Consider the following 6,695-nt stretch of genomic DNA (forward strand, 5'->3'; position numbering starts at 1 on the left):
TATTTTAAGACAGCATCTTGAAAAGTAGAGACATCACCTTGCCAACAAAGGTCAGTATAGTTCAAGCTCTGGTTTTCCCAGCAGTGATGTATGGAAGTGAGAGCTGGATCATAAAGAAGGCTGATCGCTGAAGAATGGATGCTTTTGAATTCTGGTGCTGGAGGAGACTCTTGAGAGTCCCATGGACTGCAAGAAGATCAAACCTCTCCATTCGGAAGGAAATCAGCCCTGAGTGCTCACTGGAAGGACAGATCCTGAAGCTGAGGCTCCAAGACTTTGGCCACCTCATGAGAAGAGAAGACTCCCTGGAAAAGACCCTGATGTTGGGAAAGATGGAGGGCGCAAGGAGAAGGGGACGACGGAGGACGAGATGGTGGGACAGTGTTCTCGAAGCTACCAGCATGTGTTTGACCAAACTGCGGGAGGCAGTGGAAGACAGGAGTGCCTGGCGTGCTCTGGTCCAGGGGGTCACGAAGAGGCGGACATGACTAAACGACTAAACAACAACAATACTACTATTGCTGCTGCTGCTGCTGCTGCTGCTGCTGCTACTGCTACTAATTTATTACTTATACCTCACCCATCTAGGCGGCTCCCAACCGAATATGAAAAACACCATAAAGCATCAAACATTAAAAACTTCCCTAAACAGGGCTGCCTTCAGATGTCTTCTAAAAGTCAGACAGTTGTTTATTTCCTTGACATCTGATGGGAGGGTGTTCCACAGGACGGGGGCCACCACTGAGAAGGTCCTCTGCGTGGTTCCCAGTAACTTCACCTCTCGCAGTTAGGGAACTGCCAGAAGGCCCTCAGAGCTGGACCTTGGTGTCCAGGCTGGACAATGGGGGTGGAGACGCTCCTTCAGGGATACTGGGCTGAGGCCGTTTAGGGCTTTCAAGGTCATCACCAACTCTTTGAATTGTGCTCACCCCGTGATCCTCAAATGAAGGGGGGCATCTGAAGGCAGCCCTGTTTAGGGAAGCTTTTAATATTTGATGAATTATTGTATTTTAATATTATGCTGGAAGCTGCCCAGATGGGCGGGGTATAAATATATTATTATTATTATTATTATTATTATTATTATTATTATTACTAATGGTTCCAGACCTCATGACTCTGAACCAAAGGCTGATGTAAAAAGATGCTTTTCCCCGAGCCACAGCCTTGCTGCATCACTGACTGCCCCACACTGAGTGGCAGCAAAGCTCCAGGATTTCAGAAAAGGGCTGCCTTCCTAGCCTGGGGACTGAACCCGACACCTTCTGCAGGCACAGCAGAATCTCTACCGCTGAGCTATGGGTCTTTCCCCAAAGTGAAGGCCTCTCTTTTAAGAACAGCACAGCACATCTTCCTTTGCTTTGCCTTTAAAACCTTTCCAAAGGAGTAAAGAGGCGAAGGCGTTAAACCTTCCGGTGGGGAAAGGAATTTTAACACCAAGACGCAGCAGATCACAGGTTAAAAGGCGCCTGGATTTTATCTTAAAAAGATGTTGGAAGGCAGGCAAGGGGGAGAGAGAGAAGGATGGGGGTGCACGATGGAGAGCCGGACCCCCAAATTTTGGAATGAGGGGTGCGAAGCCTTCAGAACGAGGGGAAAGTGATGTCTTAAAAGGCGGCCCAGATTGATGCAAAATCTCACTATCTTCAAGCCTCATTTCCAGAGTTTAACTGCCAAAAGGGTCAGCAAAACTGCTTGCCTTGTCCTCCACTTTCCCTCCCCCCCCCAAAAAAACCCCTGCTTCCTTCTCTGTAGGTTGGCAAAGGGATTGCTGGTTGGCCCCAATAGGCCTGATTTGGTATAACCCAACATCCTATATCTCTATTCACATTCCCACCCACCCCCAAACCATGAGAACTGGAATCTTGCTTTATTTTAAAGGAAAAAATTCAGTGGCAGGGAGGGGACGTGGGTGGCACTGTGGGTTAAACCACAGAGCCTAGGACTTGCCGATCAGAAGGTCGGCGGTTCGAATCTCCACGACTGGGTGAGCTCCCGTTGCTCGGTCCCTGCTCCTGCCCACTAGCAGTTCCAAAGCACGTAAAAGTGCAAGTAGATAAATAGGTACCGCTCCGGCGGGAAGTTAAACGGCATTTCCGTGCGCTGCTCTGGTTCGCCAGAAGCGGCGTAGTCCTGCTGGCCACATGACCCGGAAGCTGTACGCCGGCTCCCTCGGCCAGTAAAGCGAGATGAGCGCCGCAACCCAGAGTCGGCCACGACTGGACCTAATGGTCAGGGGTCCCTTTACCTTTACTATTCAGTGGTAGAGTACAGATTCTGAATGCAGATGGCGCCAGGTTCAGTTTGCCCATAGAGGCGGGGCGCACCGCGGGGCCTCGGGAGTCTGCCTGAATCCTCCCACTCAGTCGCCCTACAGCTGGGGGGGAGGCAGCGGGCAGACCATTTGGGCAGCACAGAGCCTGCACGTGCCCAAGCCACCGTGTCTATCCCAGGATAGATGCGTGGCTCAGGCACACTGCAGGCTCTGTGGTGAGTGCCGCCTGGCATTTTGTCACCCCCTCAGTGGTGACACCTGCGGGCTCCCAAGGCTTGCGGATAGCTTCCTGAAGCCTGGGGAGCAATAGGGGTCGGTGCGCACCGACTCCTCTCGCTCTCCAGGCTTCAGCGAAAGCCTGCATTCGCCCCATAGGACAGCATGCCCCAGGCTTCGGGATGCAGGCTGCTATCCGCAAGCCTGGGGAGCCCGGCGGGAACCCAAGGCTTGCGGATAGCTTCCTGAAGCCTGGAGAGCAATAGGGGTCGGTGCGCACTGACTCCTCTCGCTCTCCAGGCTTCAGCGAAAGCCTGCATCGCCCCATAGGACGCACACACATTCCCCCTTCATTTTTGGAGGGGAAAAAGTGCGTCCTATAGGGCAAAAAATACGGTAACTTCGGGCCTGGGCAACTCAGACCAGCTCAGAAGAAATGCCAAAAATGCCACAGAGGAACCAGAGAGGGCAGTGGTAGGATGGGGGAAAGGGAGCCAATTCCATGTTTGCAGACCCGCTTGGCTGTGTCCTCTGTTTAAACATATTTATTTATTTGCTGTGGATAAAACACTGAGCTCGGCGGATGGTGGAGATGAAACAGTGATAAATAATCATTATCCTTAGACAGCCATCTCTCTCTCTCTCTCTCTCTCTCTCTCTCTCTCTCTCTTTCTTTCTCTCTCTCTTTCTCCCTCCCACCCCCTCCTCTTCCCTCCAGCTCAGAGAAACTGGATGCAAATCCAGCCGTCCCACCAGCCCCCTCCCGAAATATCAGGAACATAACAGGGACACCAGAAGGACATGAGACAGAGTCAATGTATTCCGTTTTCCAGGGGAAAAAGAGATATGAAACGAAAACCAAGCAAGGCTCTCTGTTTGAAAGGAGTCGTCGGCAGTCAGGAGACATCAAGGAAGCCTGGAATTGTCTCAGATATGAGAAAGAAATAATATTATAATATACTTTCTGAGAATCCTGGTTGGGTTATTTTCTGTGCCTTGTTTTTAATGTGGGGGACTTTGGTTCGCTGTTTCCTTTCGGATAAGATCTTCTGCCCTCCACCCTCGCCAGCCCAGTCATCATCGCCACAAAGATGTATTTATTTCTCTGCAGCCCGCTCAAACATGGAGCTTTCTAAGCTCCATCTAATAAGACCCCGTGTCCTTCTCAAAGTAGAACCCCCATTAAAATTACCAGGACTACATAGTCACATCCATTGCAGTTGTACCTCGGAAGTCGAAAGTTCCAAAACGAAAGCGTTCCAAAACCAAGGCGCGCTTTCCCATAGAAAGTAATGCAAAACGGATTAATCTGTTCCAGACTTTTAAAAACAACCTCTAAAACAGCAATTTAGCCTGAATTTTGCTCTCTAACAAGACCATTGGTGCATAAAATGAAAGCAATAATCAATGTGCTGTACTATAAAATAAATAAGACAGTATTGTAGATGATAAAAATTTAAATTAAATATTTTTCATACCTGCACTGGTGATAGTCATTGTTTGGATGTGGGACTTGTATCCATTTCCGCAGTAGCACAATCAGTCAAATCAGTAGCTGAACTGAGTTCCACACAGTCACAAAATCAAATGAACCAAAAAAGCCTCAAAAACAAAAACGCAGAATAAATAGCAAAAACAAAAGTGCCAAACTTAATCCGTTCCGGAAGTCCGTTTGACTTCTGAAATGTTCAAAAACCAAGCCACAGCTTCTGATTGGTGCAGGGCCTCCGGAAACAATAGCCAACAGCCGCATCGGACGTTCAGCTTCCGAAAAACGTTCACAAACCAGAACACTCGCTTCTGGGTTTGCGGCATTCGGGAGCCAATCCGTTCGGGAACCAAGCTACCACTGTATAATTTTTATATATATAAATAAGCAATGAAAACAAACAGAGGGATTTCCAATGCATTTTAATTAGGACATCTTGCATTTTCAATCCCCCGAAAAATGGGGAAAGCTTTAAAATTGCGGCTAAATCTATTAGGACGGGGATGCCGGCTTCACTTGCTGGGCTGGCTGGACCAACGTGGGCAGGTAGGTGACGTTGCGGGACGGCGCAAGGTGGAAAGCAATGTCCTCAGCTGCCTCGAGCTTGCGCAGTTCAATGAGTCCGTCGCCCGCCGAAGCCAACGAGCTGGCGATGAGCTGAGCGGCCTTTGCGTCGCCTTCGGCGGAGAGGACCGCCGCGGCTTTCAGCTGCTCGGCCTTCTCCACCATGAACCTGGCCCTTTCTGCTTCTTGCTGGGCCACTTGCTTCATTTCGACGGCCTCCACAAACTCCTTCCCGAACGTAAGGTGCGTCAAGGAAACGTCGTCCAGGACGAGACCAAAGGGGGCTGCTCTTTCCGCCAGTTCTTCGCTGACCTGCCGGGAGACCAGCTCCCTCTGGGTGATCAGCTCGCCGGCATCGAAACGAGCCACCACCGACTTCAGGGTCTCGGTCGTGATGGAGGGCAGCACCCTCTCGTCGTAGTCCTCGCCCACCGTGGTGTAGATCCAGGGAAGCTGCGCTGCCACCGGCCTGAACAAGATCCTCAGGGTGATGTCCACGTTCTGTAGATCTTTGCTGCCGGTGACGACCGGGATGTTGCGCGGGCGAGAGCGGCAGTCGAAGATGACCGGTTTCTGCACCCAGGGGACGAGGAAGTGGCTCCCTTCTCCCACCACAACGTCCTGGACGCCCCGGAACCGGTCAAAGATGACGGCTTTGTGGCCCGCATCCACGGTGTAAACAACAGAGTTGACTATGCCACCGGCAAGCGCCAGACCCAGGCCTAGTCTGCTCATGGTCTCAAAGATCTTGGCGGCCATTGGGCTCTTCACGGCTCCCGGCGACCTGAACTCCACGTGAGCGCTCAGCCAAGTCCCCCGGTCCTTCTGTGTTCACGTAAAATCTTTGCCCTCTCGCCTATGGGCCGCGATGCCTGATGGAATCGGAAGCCCTTCCGATCGCAGGGGCGAAGGAAAGTGGCGCACGCCCAAAGCCATGTGCCCCAAATCTCGAACCCCCATGTCTCTTTTGGGGGCTCTCAGGGGTTGACAGCCTTGTGACACCACCAGGGCCTGCCTTGTGATGTCACCGCCCCACGACATCGCCTAGCCCTCCTTTGTGATGCCGCAACTGGAAAAAGGACAGGAAATGGTGCTGATTGGAAGTGGGGCAGTGCGGCCAACCCCAAACGTTTGCAGGCACAGACAGTATTCGAAGAGGGAATCGCATGTGACTGCTCTGACAGCGTTGAGAGCACCAACCATCATGGATGTGCAATAATTTTAAAAAGGATATCTGGGAGGGATCGTATGTTCTTCCACAACTGTCAGAGGTGGTCTGCTTTTAAACCACCGAGCCTCTTGGGCTTGGCGATTGGAAGGTTGGCAGTTCGAATCCCCACGATGAGCTCCCGTTGCTCTGTCCCAGCTCCTGCCAACCTAGCAGTTCAAAAGCACACCAGTGCAAGTAGATAAATAGGCACCACTGCGACGGGAAGGTAAACAGTGTGTTCTGTGTGTTCTGGTTTCCGTCACAGTGTCCCGTTGTACCAGAAGCGGTTTAGTCATGTTGGCCACATGACCCAGAAAGCTCTCTGTGGACAAACACTGGCACCCTCGGCCTGAATGCGAGATGAGCACCACAACCCCATAGTTGCCTTTGACTGGACTTAACCGTCCAGGGGTTCTTTCCCTTTTTACCTTTTACATCTGAGTAACAGTTGTTGGGGTCACACATGGGCAGTGTGGCTCAGGTTCTGCTTAAGGCATCTGGTTGGCTGTTTTGCTGGTCCTGAGGGTTAACCATGAGGCGAGGTCTGAGTCCAAGGGTGCAGTAGGGAGACAGTCCGTCAAAGCTGAAGCTGGGTCCAAGGCAGGGAGTTAGGTGAGGTCAGGAGCTCCGACACAGAAGCAGGACAGGGTTCAGGCAGGAACTAGCAACCAACAACATTGCTCCCGCAACTTGGGACTAGGGCTGGCTGGCTTTTATCTGCCCCGAGGCATAGGCCGGCCCCGATCCTCTGGTGACTCGCCTCTCCTGGCCTGGAGGCGAGCACTCCTCCTGCAGGAACATAGTTCCCTCCGCCTCTCTGCCCTGAGCCTCTGCAGCTCAGGAGAGGCTGGAGGGTTCCCGGACCCAGAGGCAACCTCAGCTTCCTCTGCCGGGGCTGAGAGTGGAGCACCTGCAGGCAATGGGTCCTCCATCACCTCAGG

The 6,695-nt window shown here is 52.0% G+C and overlaps 1 pseudogene across 1 annotated transcript; it reads right to left on the reverse strand.

Annotated features, from left to right (window-relative positions):
• Positions 1-4,386: 4,386 nt before the first annotated feature.
• Positions 4,387-5,593, reverse strand: LOC308467155 (prohibitin 1 pseudogene; annotated as a pseudogene). Its single transcript has one exon. The product of its transcript is annotated as a prohibitin 1 pseudogene (transcript).
• Positions 5,594-6,695: the final 1,102 nt, after the last annotated feature.

This window comes from Podarcis pityusensis (genome assembly GCF_964106645.2).
Source record: "Podarcis pityusensis genome assembly, chromosome: 18".
Taxonomy (NCBI): Eukaryota; Metazoa; Chordata; class Lepidosauria; order Squamata; family Lacertidae; genus Podarcis; species Podarcis pityusensis.